Source organism: Bombina bombina, chromosome 4 (assembly GCF_027579735.1).
Source record: "Bombina bombina isolate aBomBom1 chromosome 4, aBomBom1.pri, whole genome shotgun sequence".
Lineage (NCBI taxonomy): Eukaryota > Metazoa > Chordata > Amphibia > Anura > Bombinatoridae > Bombina > Bombina bombina.
In genome coordinates this window covers 99,255,923-99,271,763 of record NC_069502.1, presented here as the reverse complement: position 1 = coordinate 99,271,763, position 15,841 = coordinate 99,255,923, and the positions used below count along the sequence as shown (strand labels likewise).

The window sequence follows — 15,841 nt, the reverse complement described above, 5'->3', positions numbered from 1 at the left end:
ACCATGTTGTGCACAAATACTCACCAACGAGATAACCAGGGGGCATTTGTCTTTCCTCAAACTGTCTCCACAGGGAGGACAGAGAGAGGATGCGGGCATCATGACAAGCCCCTCCAAAATTCGCACACACATGCATAATCCTCATCTGTGCGTCACAAACATACTGCACGTTAAGGCTATGAAAATGTTTGCGATTTCTGAAGGGCGAGTCATCAATTGGAGCACGCAGCGCAATGTGGGTACAATCTATGGCTCCCAAGACATTGGGCATTTGAGCAATATCAAAGAATTCCCGCTTCAGGCGCCTCCAATCACCATCATTCTGTGGGAATCCTATGTATTGCTTACTGATACGTACCATGGCGTCCAGAAAGTTATCAAACACCACAGAGAATGTACCTTGAGCCAGGCCATGCATGTACAGTTCTCCGGATTGAAAACTCCCGGAGGCCAGGACGTATAGACAGCTTAGCATCCTACTCATGGCGGGAACAGCAGTCCTTATTCTTATACGTGGCTCCAAATGAGGTTTAAGAAGATCGTAAAGGCCAATGAGCTGTTCGCGATCGAGCCGATACTTATCAAAAACCTCAAAGTCACTCATGTTTTCCAAGGTGGGTCTCACCCTGTAGACACGAGGACCTCGAACCAGATGACCCCTTCGTCTCAGTCTGAGCCGCCGAGGCTGCCTGATTCGACCAACAGCTAGTTCGCCAATAGCAGCACCAGCAGCGTCTACCATGTCATCGTCATCCATCTTTCAAAACAGCGTAACAAGGTAAGCACTTGATCTGATGTGGATCACAAGTGATGCATTGGCCATGTTGTTTGGGGGATTTATAGTACAATTAGTCCAATCGTAGTGAGCTTGTAATGATTGCTAATTGTATTCACTTGTTTGTATGTGAGTGGCGCGAATGCTTTCACAGTGGGCGTTTATTTGTTGTTTGCTGAAATGTCAAACAATGATTCTCAATTTGAAAGTGTCAAATATCACACATACAGTGCATGTTTGTAATGTTTGTTCATATGCGTAATCAATATTTCTTAAACGCGATCTTATAGTAACAAGCACACGTCCAGGCTAACATGAATGAAAGTGCATAGTTGTGTATAATGTGCATCGAATGTGATCGATCAATGTTGCTGCAATATTGTTTGTAAACGATAAAGTAACAGCTGCCATCTGTAATATTGTATACATAAGTGATTGCCGAGCTGTCAATATTGTATGCGTCCCTTTAAAATTGCACTAATGCTGAATAACTTCCGGCTGTCATCTGTAGTATTGTACATATAAGTGATTTCCGAGCTGTCAATATTGTATGCGTCCCTTTAAAATCGCAATAATAATTCCGAACTTCCCGTCTGCCATCTGTAGTATTGTATATATAAGTGATTGCCGAGATGTCAATATTGTATGCGTCCCTTTAAAATCGCAATAATAATTCCGAACTTCCCGTCTGCCATCTGTAGTATTGTATATATAAGTGATTTCCGAGCTGTCAATATTGTATGCGTCCCTTTCAAATCGCATTAATACTGAATAACTTCCGGGTGCCATCTGTAGTATTGTATATATAAGTGATTGCCGAGATGTCAATATTGTATGCGTCCCTTTCAAATGGCACTAATACTGAAGAACTTCCAGCTGTCATCTGTAGTATTGTATATATAAGTGATTGCCGAGATGTCAATATTGTATGCGTCTCATTAAAATGGCACTAATACTGAATAACTTCCGGCTGTCATCTGTAGTATTGTATATATAAGTGATTGCCGAGCTGTAAATATTGTATGCGTCCCTTTCAAATCGCACTAATTCTGAATAACTTCCGGCTGTCATCTGTAGTATTGTGTATATATAAGTGATTGCCGAGATGTCAATATTGTATGCGTCCCATTCAAATGGCACTAATACTGAAGAACTTCCGGCTGTCATCTGTAGTATTATATATATATATAAGTGATTTGCGATCTGACAATATTTATTAATTGTCCCATTGAAATCGCCTTAATAATGCTGTTCCAAACTGTTGTTTACGTATATGTTGTATTGTAGTATTGAGTGTTAAAGTTCCGAAAGGGGCGGTACAGTGGTGAATCTGTGATGTGTATGGTTGAATCTTCTAATGACGTCATGATATTATTACCCTGCCTATGTAGTTCATAAATCCTCATTGTGTTGTTGTATTTGACTACATTGTTATTGTGTGCTGAATAAAATCTAAATGTGTGCTTTGTGGTTGCGTGATGGGTGATGCGTGTTATGTACATGTACGTATATATTGTGATTGTGTCCCACATATGCTGACTTCTATATAGCGGTCTGGCATTGTTATTCCTTCCCATAAAGTGACATCTATAATCTGGTGTACTGATGTTCTTGTTGTACGTAATTCCTAATGGTTTCTGGTGATGGAATCATGATGTTAAAAGTACAGTAAAATCCATATGTTGTGTTTTGTGATTCCTCTAGAGAATGTAATGTGTTTGTCCCCCATCATTTGAATGCACATGTGTGAGTGAATGTTAAAAGTAATGTATGTGCATCCATGAGTGATCATGTGTTAAGCCTATGTAGATATGCTGTTGCTGCAAGCATATGAGTTGAATAACTGAAATGCAATAATAAAGGTAAATGAGAATTGTTTCCCATTGTGTAGTGTTTGTGAATCCTGAAAAGTTGACATTATTTTTGTGTCCGTTTAAATTTAATATTTTTAAACCTAAAATTTTGTTACTAGTGATGTTGAATTGTAGTTGATGTAATATATAAGTCTGAAAGAATGTAATGGTGTTGTGAATATTCAAACAGTAAAATCCATAAATCCACCATAGGGAAATAGTCATTTCTTGATCTATTTATCATAGCTGGGTCTAACGCATGAAATCATGTCTTTTCTAGCGCTGGTATTTGGAGTTTTTCTGTCTACGCTATTTGCGTGCGTTAGGGAAATGAGGGTTTCGCGTGCACGAGCACGTCTTCCCAATAGAAGTCAATGGAGGCTATGAAAATTGGTCATTTTTTTTTTCTAAGACTGGTTTTCATCGTAAAGTGAGTGACGTCATGAGTTGTGTGAAAAATTAACTAAATCGTGTTCTTTTTGTAATAAATAAATATTTTGTGTATGTCATGTGGTGTATATTGTTTGTATGCATCGATGAGTGTATGTTTGTGATAATGTTATTAGTTAGATGTAGGTATTTGAGGGTCTTTTCCCGTGTGTCAATGTAAGTCAATGGGAAAATGGATTTGTGTTGTTTTTTTTCAAACACCCGAGATCTCGCAACTTTAATCCTTTGTATTTTGCTGAAAAATTATTAAATATGAAAAATAAACATAGTGTAGTGTTTGTATGACTGTAAGTGTAGTTTGTGTAATATTTTTTATTTGATTCGTGGATGTTTTTTTTGTCGGTATATGTTTACTACTGGGTCAGAGGTGGCGGTAGAAATGTGAGCGTTAGGTTTTTTTTGAGTGTCGGTAACTGAACTCTAAATACCGGAGTACGTAAGAAACCCGCGTTAGGAGCCTCTAACGCTGGTTTTCACGGCTAACGCCGAACTCCAAATCTAGGCCTGAGTGCTGTAATAAAATCAAAAGGTGCTTTAATAAAGTATTAGTTTAAGGGTGTTCATACTTATGCAACCATATTATTTTAGTTTTTTATTTTTATTTCCCTTTACCTAAAAGATTTCAGTTTGTTTTTCAATTGAGTTGTACAGTTTATAGGTCACATTAAAGGTGGAAAAGTTCTGAAATGATTTATCTTTGTCTCATTTTTTTACATCACAGAAACCTGACATTTTAACAGGGGTGTGTAGACTTTTTATATCCGATAGATAGATAGATAGATAGATAGATAGATTGATAGATAGATATAGATATATGGATATATAGATATACAGTATATATATATAAATATATATATATATATGTGTGTGTTTGTGTGTATATTATCATATCATATTATTGCTTTCTATGTTTATGCTTGTCTTATCATTTACAACAGGGATGGCCAACTGGAGGCCTAATGGAAACATGTGGTCTCTGCACTAGCTTTTTAGGCCCCCAGTAAAGGGCAACACAAGGGCTATTTCTTATTCATGTGTTTAATCCTTTAAGTTACGCATTATGAAAAGTGGTCCTCCACACAGTTATGTGCAGGTAACAACCATGTGTTGTCATTCCAGAGGGAGGACACTTTTGGAGCTCATTGCAGCCCTCCCCCTCCCCAACCCTGGTGACTAAGTAGACTTTAACCAGGCGACGCCAAGTATGCTAGTGACTTCGCCACTGCCACACCCCAGAAACCCATAGCTGCACAGGACTTAATGGAGCTATATAGGGGGAGGGTTTAAACACTTAAGCCCCTCAATCTAAGCTACCTTAAGTACTAGAAACCCCCAACACCCACCATTTGAAATGCAACCACCTGATCTTTCATGGGTTTATAATGTTTAAAGGGACAGTCTACACCAGAATATTTATTGTTTTAAAAGATAGATAATCCCTTTATTACCCTTTCCTTAGTTTTGCATAACCAACAATCTTGTACCTAAGCCTCTGCAAACTGCTCCCTTATTTCAGTTCTTTTGAAAGACTTTCATTGTAGCCAATCAGTGCTGGCTCATATGAACTCCACATGCACAAGCACAGTGTTATCTATAGTATATGAAACACATGAACTTACACCCTCTAGTGGTGAAAAACTGTCAAAATGCCCTGAGTTAAGAGGCAGCCTTCAAGGGCTTAGAAATTAGCATATGAACCTCCTAGATTTAGCTTTCAACTAAGAATACCAAGAGAACAAAGCAAAATTGGTGATAGAAAATGGGAAAATTGTTTAAAATGACATGCCCTATCTGAATAATGAAAGTTTGCTTTGGATTAGACTGACCCTTTAAGCACACATTTTATAAAGTAAAAAAAATAAAATGCACAGTTTCCCACATTGTTTGCAGGCTAGGCTCTAGACACTAATAACAGGTCATCAAAAAGAGACCCCCAGTTTGCAAACATTGTGGGAAAGTGCAGGGGTTTTTACTTTTTTTAAAAAAAAATATGTGCTTGTTGAAGAGTTCTCACATATCTTGATATATACATACAATTATGGTATAGTTTGAATCTGCTAATTCTGCAGAATACTGCTAATTCTGCTTTATAACACATACCATAATGTATATAACATGTGTCGTTTTTTTACTGATAAATTGCGTACTGTAGGGCTTAAATGTGAGCCGCTTCTAAAAACTCCAAAACAGGTCAGCTCAGGGGTGGACATAACTTAGCAGTTAAAGGGTTAATAACCATACATTTATATGCACCCAGCCCTTCTAAAATATTAATACGCGGCCCCCTGTGTTAGGAAGTGATCACTGATTTACAACATTATATGATAACACTATTTGGATTCTGTTGCATGCAGTTTCAAATACAGCTCATTACGAAAAGAGCTTGGTATACCCAGTGTATTACAGTATATATATATGTATTTATTCTAGGTATAGGCACCATTACACATTATCAATTTTGTGGGATAATTAGCATATAGCATGAGGCTACTCCACAGGGGTTGTAGGGGCAGCACACAAAAAGTTTTTTGGCCAAAAAAAAATTAAATAAATAATTAATAAAAAGCAAATGTGAGGTGGGACTGTAAGGGTACTGGTAGTTTTTAGTTGTTTTTTTTTTTTTAGTTGTTTTTTTTCCAGAAGGGGGTGGGGCAGTGGATTAGTTTAAAATAATAATAATAAATCTTATAGTAAAAAAAAAAAACACTTTTAGAAAATACAAGAACTAATGTCATTTTTGGAAATCTGCCCTGCCTGAGAGCACTTTACACATGCTCAGTCTGCTCTTGTAAGATATCTCTAACTTCTCCCATTCCATCTCCATTAGACTCCTATTGGCTGACAGCATGGGAGGGCAGGGTTACACATTCAGCATGGATGTCATGTGAAAACATACAGGGTCTGTCCTGCACACAGCTTATCCCTTCTTCCCTTGCTTTTATGATGCCTTTTCCCCTCATGGTTAGCGTGTCAGTTCACTTGCTTTACATTGCATAACTCAGCCCTCTTCCTGGTGCAAGTGATCAAAAATAAATATGGAGAAGTGTGTCACAGAAGAACGAGGAAACAGCTGTGCAAAAAAAAATAATCTCTGGCATTCTGGCAAATACAGGAGGCAAACTTCTTCAGGTGAAGTAAAGAGCAGGGGAGTTTGTTGATGTTGTTCCCAGAACTGTAAAGCTACTGTTTTTATGGTGTTTCACACATTTCAAGCACTATTTATTTGAATAATAGCTATAAATTAATTACTTTAATTTATATGACCCCCCCCCCCCCCCCTTTGTAGAATATATTGCAAATGGCTCTCCCTAGCAGTGTTCAAGCTTCTTGCAGTGCAGATTTTATAAATGCATGTACATCGCAGGCTGGTCTGCTCATTTTATCTGTTTTCATAGCAGTTTGTAATGTAAGCCATAGACTCTGCACTAAGTTGTAACAATGTATCAATATTCCCTGGTGTGCAGAATAATTGCAATGTCAACATACTAATCATCTAGGCAGGATCAGACTGATATAACCCAGGAAAGTTCTCTGTGAAAAGCACAATTGGGCTCCTGGGTGGTAACTTGCCATAGAACAAGATACTGAGTTGTTGTTTCTTCATGGTAGAGCGTTTCTCTTTCTGTATGCATTTGTATTATGATCCTGGGGAAGTCTCCCTAAGGATGATGGGGGAATCCTTGCCCAATGCTTAGAGCAGAGCTTTCCAAACTTTTCATGTTGGTGACACACTTTTTAGACCTACATCATTTTGCGACACAGTAATTCACTTATACTAGCAAACAGGAGGTTAAACTAACTTGTTAAAAAAGATACACACACAAACATAAATGATATAATAACAAAATATATTTACAAGTAACAGTAAGTATGTGCAAGAACTTAAAACAAGTTTAATAACACCAATAGCTACTTACTATTTTAATGGGATGTATGAGGTTGATGGGATGAACACAGTTTCTGAATATTTAGAGGAATATTAGATAAAGACACTCGCATTTCATCATCAAGCATTTTTAAGCTTCCACTTCCTATCCATATATCAAGAGCAGGAGCAGCAATGCACTACTGGGAGCTAGCTGCAAAAAAACAAATCACTTTGTCTTCTGACTTCAGCTCAGTGTTTATGCTGCTGCCCACAGAGCTCTGTGAGTCCAACTGACTAGTGCCCACGCTGCAAACACACTGCTATCCCAATTACTAACTACACATGCAGTCACGAGCCGATTGAGGAGACTACATGTGCAGTTAGGAGCCAATATGCCGTCAAAGCCGCCAATAGGAATAGTTTCAGTTCCCACTGAGCTGTGCCAATAGGTTATGATGATCTGTGACCCACTAGGTATCAATCACGTGTCAACCATGCAGGCGAAAAGTCGGAGACCAAAAAAAAACCTTAAAAAACATTTAAACTTAAAAGAAATTAGTGCTGAAGCAGGGACACACCTACACACTGCTGCCGACACACTAACGTGTCACGACACACAGTTTGGAAAGCACTGGCTTAGAGGAATATTGCTGCACCTCACTGATAAACCCCAATGAAGGCCAAAACAATCGTCTGGAGTTGTCATGTTTCTTGTTCAGAGGAGGTATTTTGTTACTGGACAGACTTTACTAAGTGGGATTAGACTGATTAAACTCCTGGAAAGTTGTCCTCTGTGAAAAAAGCACAATTGGGCTAAAAGAGACCGCTCCACGGTAGTTACTCTCCATAGAACTACTACTACTGAGCTGTTGTTCATTCCAGATAGAGCACTTTTCTTTCTGTTTTATCAAAGAAATGCAGTCAGCTTTTTTTTAAAGACACTTGATTTAAGAAATATATAGGCACAAAAAAAAATTGTTTAAGCAGTCTGTATGATCTATGAGGGGTATAATAATGAACAAATCAAATTCCATGCAACTTCTATTTAGAGTGACATGATCACTTAAAACTACATTAGAACTGAGCATAATTTACCTTATTCCTATTACAATGGTACAGGAACTCTAAATAAATATATATATATATATATATATATATAGGACTTGAAATTTCCAGTGGTCCCAGACGACTTAGAAATTGCAGAGGACAATTTAAAAATTTGACTTTTTCCTGCATTGGGTGGACTACTAACGTTTTCCCTCCGGGCTAGTAGCTTTTAATCCCTGACTATTCAAACACAGTGATATTTTTCCACCCCTGCAAATATAAATATATATATACACACATATATATGGTACTTTATTTTGTAATGAAAGTCCACCAGTAGGTAAATGCTCACTGACACAATTTGGGAATAGTTGTATTATTGTTATGCATTTTATTATTGCCCCATTGCTGGCAAATAGCTGTGTCTAACCCTTGTGTTATGTGCCAGCAATAGTGTAATAATAAAATCATCTATATGTTTAAACCTTGTCAAAAGGTTAAATACATTCGGTTAGGTTACGAGTTTTTCGTTATGAGTGAAAAAGCAGCGTTATGGGTTATAAAGCTGCTTTTTCACTACCGCTGCTATTACGAGTCTTGTCAAAAAAGCTGTACCGCACACTTTTTTGGCCCTAACGCAAATTAACTTACGCAATTTGCGTAAAGTTTTTTTTCAATGGGACGTCCATAGCGCCGATATTCCAAGCTTTTTCTGGGAGGCCAAAAAGTGAGATTTGTAACGCAATCTAAAGTCAGTAGTTATGAGTTTTATGCTACAAAGCTGTAGCATAAAACTCATAACTAAAGTGTTAAAAAGTACACTAACACCCATAAACTACCTATTAACCCCTAAACCGAGGCCCTCCCGCATCGCAAACACTACAATAAAATGATTAACTCCTAATCTGCCACTCCCGACATCGCCACCACTATAATAACATATTAACCCCTAAACCGCCGCACCCCCACCTCGCAAACACTAGTTAAATATTATTAACACCTAATCTGCTGTCGCTAACATCACCGCAACCTACATTACAGTTATTAACCCCTAATCTGCCGCCCCCAACGTCACCACCACTATACTAAATTTATTAACCCCTAAACCTAAGTCGAACCCTAACACCCCATAACTTAAATATAATTAAAATAAATGTGAATTCTCACAGCTTGAGATATTTCTTTTAGTTCATTACAATAACATTAAATCTGGAATCAACCATAAATTCCTGAACGCAATGATATTAGTGGGAAGAAATGTGATCTTCACTAATTGGAAGGGTAGGGGTGATCTTAAGCTTTCTGAATTTATCAGGAAAGCCCAGCATCAAATAATATTAGATCAGCACAATATAAAAATTTCTAATAACAAACAATTAAGGCAATTTTTTACTAAATGGAAACTGATGATTCTTTCTCTACCTTTAACTAGCCAGAGACAAATAGTGATAGTCTTTAAGAAATCCGAGTGGTTTCTGCAACAAATACAGACAGGAGAGTTCCCAAGAACATGGTCATTTGACTAAGCTGACGGTGGGAGCAGGGATTTATTAGATTTCTCTACCCCCTTCCCTTTCTCTTTTTTTTTTTTTTTTCTCCTCCTCTTTTTATGTGGTTGTTTTCCCAGAACTGTCAAGATACGGTTATAATGTAAATATGGAATGAGATCTAGTGAAGTAAGATATACTGTACTGGATTATATTATGGTCCTATGTTTGTTTTGATTTTGGGTAGGAATCTACCCACAGACTGTTGAGCTTGTAATTGTCATTATTTCTGATTTAAAATCATTAAATAAAATGTTAAAAAAAAAAAAAAAAAAAAATGTAAATAAAAATTCCTATCATTACCTAAATATAACTTATAGTTAAATTGTAGCTAGCTTAGGGTTTATTTTTATTTTACAGGCAAGTTTGTATTTATTTTAACTAGGTAGACTAGTTACTAAATAGTTATTAACTATTTACTAGCTACCTAGATAAAACAAATACAAATTTACCTGTAAAATAAAACCTAACCTGAGCTACACTAACACCTAACCTTACACTACAATTAAATAAATTACCTAAATTAAATACAATTACCTAAATTACAAAAAAAACAAAACACTAAAGTACACAAAATAAAAAAAGAAATTATTATGGGGGCGTGTCCAACCAGCGACTAAGATGGCTTTTGAATACAGTGGAACTTTGCAGCTGATAAATCTGCTGTTTATCCCTCCTTAGACCAGAAAATGTTACTTTCATTCAAGAGATAGGTGAAAAAAAATACTTGTAGAATGGATTTCTGTGACTTACACATATCAATGAGCACAGGCAGACCTGATTAGAGGAGATGCGCAGCAGAGGCCTTGCAACGGCCTGGACCTTTCTCTACCCCCCACATTATTCTGATTTGTCAGTATATCCAGCCATTTGCGCTGAAGAATTTCCAAAAATCTAGAGCACCTTATGAGAAAATAAGTAACCTCTTTATTGGGGTATGTGGACTGAGACTTACTTTGCCGTATATCAGATATCATTGCAAGTGCAACGATGCCTTTCATAAACAGCTCACGCTGCTCATATGCTGTGAAACCTGGGGAGCTTCTAGATGAATGGGAGCGGCAGTCCTTACAGCAAATAGAAGACCATCTCAGTAGCTTAGGACATCTGCTGAAGGAACTTCTTCTGAATATACCTCCACAAGGCTGCAATATCAGCCATTCCATACCTATGGTGGACGCACAAATCTCTCGGGGATCCGAGACGACCTTGGAGAGCTGTGAGGCTATGGAGCACCGGATCCCACAAGTAAGCACAGCGGTTGGAGATTGTGAGGAGATATATTTCTTAGCTCGGATAGAGCCTGAGGTCTGGCATGGTGGCTCAGCAGAAGATGTAGTACCTGCAGAGGTTCTGATAGCTAACCCGGAAAGTAAGAAAAGCAAGCAGGACATAGATCGTATTACTGCACAAAGCTCCATACTAGGGTTCATTATCACTGGTTCTGCTGCCTTTACAAACAGTGTGTATGGCATAAGTATCCCACCTTTTACAGTTGCTGATAGTGGAAACACTCATTTGGCCTATATCTTTAACTGGGGTGATCGTCGATATCTAGCCTTAGGGAACAAACTAAATACCGGCATAGGATAGACTCTCATGATACTAGATTTGCCAGGATGCAAAAACCAGCTACTTTACTCACTGGGACATAATGAACATTTAGTATCTACATTAATGCTCCTGAACTATTTAATGATGTACTAGGATAGTTTATTTTTTCTATGGGTTTGTTTGTTTATAAGTTTTCCCATGATATAGGGGTTACCAACCTCAGTTTACTATGCTTTTTCTACTACAGTGTAGAAATAAATAACACTATTATTGCAATTACATGCTTTTTTTTTTTTTTTTTAGCTTTTTATTAACCATAACAGAATGCAAAGCCATACCTTTCAAATTCACAGAGGCATGGCAGTAAAACAAAAGGAAAAAGCCATATCACACAATGGTTCCAAAAAAAAGTTATACAGTCAAATCCTGCATTATCATTAGTTACAATTTTCAATAAACATTTGTATGAAAAAAAAAGAGAAACAGGCAAATACTATTACCAATAAACTTACAAAAAACTTGCATTGACTTGCATTAGCTTGCATACTGTATGGTATTTTCCTTGATATATAAAACTATAACACACAAGAGAAAAAAAAAAAAAAAAAATTAAAGGAAAAAACAAACAGATAAAACAAGCCTCCACACCCCTCTAAACCTCCCACCATCCCCAATTCTATTCTTGACATTAATCAGGGAATTCGCCGTTTGCTATGGCGGTTTCCATATAGATAGAGCCCTTAAATGGAAAAATTATTTGTTTTTGTATTTCTATAGGGAAGCTATGGATTATACTTTTCCATTTATAGAAAAATTGTTTAATTCTATGCTCTGAGTCTATTGATGTATCCAATTGTTCTAAAATTAATTGGTTTTTGTATAAATTCTTTCAGGCTTGGAACTTGGTGCGATTTCCAGTGTTTCAGGATCAGCAATCTACCCGTAATGATTAGCGTGTTTAATTGGCGAATATTTTTATGTTCTAACTCCCCCTGGTTTATTAAAAAGAAAACACTCTTATCATTAAATTGTATCTTGCATTGATTTATTTTGCTTGCCCAATTTGTTACTTTAAACCAGAATTTTTTAATTTTTGTACAACTCCAAAAGCAGTGATCTAAGTCGGCATTAATAGTTTTACATTTGTGACAACGTGCCAGTGTTTTGTCCCATCTAGCCTTTACTTGAGGTGTAATATAGATGCGATTTATAATTTTTGTATGTGATTCTCTCCATGAGGAAGCAATTGTTGCTCTGTCTACCAGATTAAAGCTAGTCTGAATTTTTTCAGTTGAAACTTGCCAACTATCTGCTATTCTTTCAATATTACGCTGTCCATACGTACTATTAATTATTTTGTAGATGGTTGAAATACTATACTTCCCTGCCTTGAAAAGAATTATGGCCGGGTCCATTTTATCCCATGTCTCTACCATTATATTTAATTGTGATGTTCCCTGAAGATAGTGTCTTATTTGCAGGTATGCATAAAATTCTTTGCTTGGTAACTCAAATTCCTGTTGTATTTGAGAAAAAGACTTACAGATCTCTAAGTCATCCTCTATCAGTTGATTTACCTTAATTAGTCCTTTCGCTGCCCAGTTTTTAAAAATTTTAGATTCTATTCCCGGTGTAAAATTGGGATTTCCTTGAATAGGAAGATGTTTTTGAGTAGGTTACTGGTATATTTAGTTGTACAAGAATCTTTTGCCATGCCTTAATTACCATTTGTATGGCCGGGAACTGTTTAATTTTATGAGGACATTTATCGATAGTAGTATGCAACAGAGCGCAGAGAGAGTATGGGGCTACCAAAATCTCTTCCAGAGGAGACACCGAATAATGGTCAGTCTTTGCTAGCCAATCCAATGCAATCTTCGCGATACAGGCTAGGTTGTAAGTCTCGATATCTGGTAGAGCACAGCCCCCGTCTCTTCTAGAAAAAGAGAGTTTTTTAAGTGATATAGCCCGTCTTTTCTTGGCCCACAAAAATTGGGTACACGCTTGTTTATATAATTTAAGATCCGTTTTTTTAATCAAGATAGGTAGGTTTTGCATTAAGTATAACAGTTTGGGAAACAGAAACATTTTAATTAGGTTAATTTTACCGGTCAGGGTGAGTTTAAATTTTGCCCATTTTTCCATATCATGTTTTATTTTAAGAAAGATTGGTGGGTAATTGAGATCATACCAATCTTTAAAATTACTTGAAAGTCTAATACCGAGGTAGGTAAAAAAGACTTTTGCTTCCTTAAAAGGAGGGGATCGCATTGAATTCTTATTTTTACATAGCCAGAAGATTTCTGACTTTAAGGAGTTAATTTTGTAGCCAGAAAATGTGCCAAAATCTTGTAATATTTTATGTAAAATTGGTATAGATTTTTTTGTATTGGCGGTTAGAACTAATAAGTCGTCAGCATATAATAGTGTCGTTACCCGCCTTTTACCTATCTTTATCCCTTCCAAGTCTTTTCTCAATATTATAGCGAGGGGTTCTAGTGCCAGGTTAAACAAGTAGGGAGACAGTGGGCATCCTTGTCTAACCCCTTTGTATATTGGGAAGTATTTTGAGAGAGTATCATTTATTATGACGGCAGCAGTAGCTGACTTATATATTAAGGAGGTAAATTGGAGAAAAGGGCCCTCGACTCCATACTTTTTAAGTGCTGTAAAAAGATGATCCCATATAATGGAGTCGAAGGCCTTCTCTGCATCAATTGTTATTAATGCTGCGTCTGGTCCTGATAAGCCATCATCCATATCCATTTTTTTTTTTAAAAGGTTAAGTATTAGCTCCAATTTACGTAAATTACGTGTACAGCTTCTGCCCGGCATAAAACCTACTTGATCTTTATGTATTAATGATCCGATTAATTGCTTAAATCTGTGGGCTATTATGGACATCAATAATTTATAATCACTGTTTAATAGTGATATCGGTCTATATGACCCTACATCTTCTTGATTTTTATTTTTTTTCAAGATCAGCACTATTAAAGATGCAGCAAAATATTTGGAACACGTCATGTTTTCTATGAAGTATTGGTTAAACAAAGAAGTTAGTAAGGGTGTTATATCTTCAGAAATAATTTTGTATAGTTCTGCTGGGATCTGGTCTGGACCCGCGGCTTTATTAACTGTTAATTTTTTGATTGCATTGGTGACTTCCAAGGCTGTGATAGGGGAATTTAATTTGTCTAACCTTATTCCTTCTAACCTTGGCAGTTGTAATTTGCTCCAAAAATTATTTTTGGTTTGTGTATTAACTGGTGTCTCCACATAGACCTCCTGAAAATATAGGGATATAAATTTTTGGATTTCTTTAATATTAGTAGTTCGCCCAGATGGGGTCTTAATAGAGCCAATAGTATCTCTCTTTTTTTTAGATTTGGTTATGTTAGCTAGGAATTTTCCAGCTTTTCCGCCATGCCTATAAAAGAAGAGTCTTTTTTTAAGATCATCTTGTGCAGTTTTCTGCGTTAAAAATATTTCTCTTTCTTTTTTAGTTTTTTGGTAGATTTCCCATTGTTTTCTAATGGGATTGCTAATATATAGGTTGTATGTATTACGTAGTCGTGAAGCCAGTTCAATATCTCTAGCCATAAATTTCCGTTTTTGTGCTACCAAGTAGGCTTTGATTTCACCTCTTATCACAGCCTTGAAGGTCTCCCATACAATTTCCAATTTTATTCCTGGAGTTGCGTTGGTCTGCATAAAATCTGACCATTTAATTCTTAACCATGTTTTGAATTGTGTATTTGACGTTAGATACCTAGGGAAAAAAAACCTACCTAAATTACTTCCTTGTACATTTTTTAATTTAAGATTGAGTGTGATAATTGCATGATCCGATAAAACTATTTCTTGTATCTCTGCCTTCATTTCTAGCCTTAATAATTTCTCGCTTACCAGAAAGTAGTCTATCCTAGACATCGTACAGTGTGCGTGTGACTCGCATGTATATTTCCGCAAATCTGGGTTTTGCACCCGCCAAATATCTTTAATATTTAATGGATTACAAAACTTCTTAAATAATTTAACTTCCTGCTTGCTATTCCTGTTTAGTGATGGTTTAAGCCTGTCCAGGCTGGGATATTTGACAAGGTTAAGGTCCCCTGCTATAATCAAATTTTCTGTGGAACTAAATAGTAACTTAGTCTGCAAGTTTGCCCAAAATGATTTGTCCACTTTATTAGGGCCATAGATATTACACAATGTAATCTTTATCCCTGAAATTTCAAGCTGTATTATCAAGAATCTTTCTTCTAGATCTAACTCCTTTCTTAAGATTTTGTACTGTAATTTTTTGTGGAACAAAACTGCTACTCCCTTTTTTCTGTTAGCACATGGTGTGCCCACTACTTCTCCCACCCAATCGCTCCTTAGTTTATGCAATTCAACCTCTTTCAGATGCGTTTCCTGAATAAATGCTACGTCTATTTTATGCCTTTTTAGCTGGGCTAATATTTTTTTGCGTTTTATAGGTGACGAAATTCCCCCTACGTTCCACGAGGCAAAGTTAACTGAATTACACATTTATATATAGTAATTAGAGTGCCCCCTTGTACAGAGAACTAGACAGGTCTTTCATAGCCAACTCTATAAGTAGCTATAAGCAGGTGGGTGATGGGGGAGGGGAGGGGTGAGAGGGGAAGACAAAAGAAAGAGAAAGAGAGAAAAAAAAAAAAAAAAAAAGGGATAAAAATAAAGTATTTGAGCAACATCAGACAATTTACCCGGAGGGTGG

The 15,841-nt window shown here is 36.7% G+C and overlaps 1 long non-coding RNA gene across 1 annotated transcript in view; it reads left to right on the top strand.

The window, feature by feature from the left end:
• The first annotated feature begins 6,017 nt into the window (after positions 1–6,017).
• LOC128655263 (uncharacterized) overlaps positions 6,018–15,841 on the top strand; it is a 46,607-nt gene continuing 36,783 nt past the window's right edge. The window contains exon 1 of the long non-coding RNA XR_008401743.1: positions 6,018–6,207. This is a non-coding gene — a long non-coding RNA (uncharacterized LOC128655263). The remainder of the gene's footprint in view (positions 6,208–15,841) is intronic.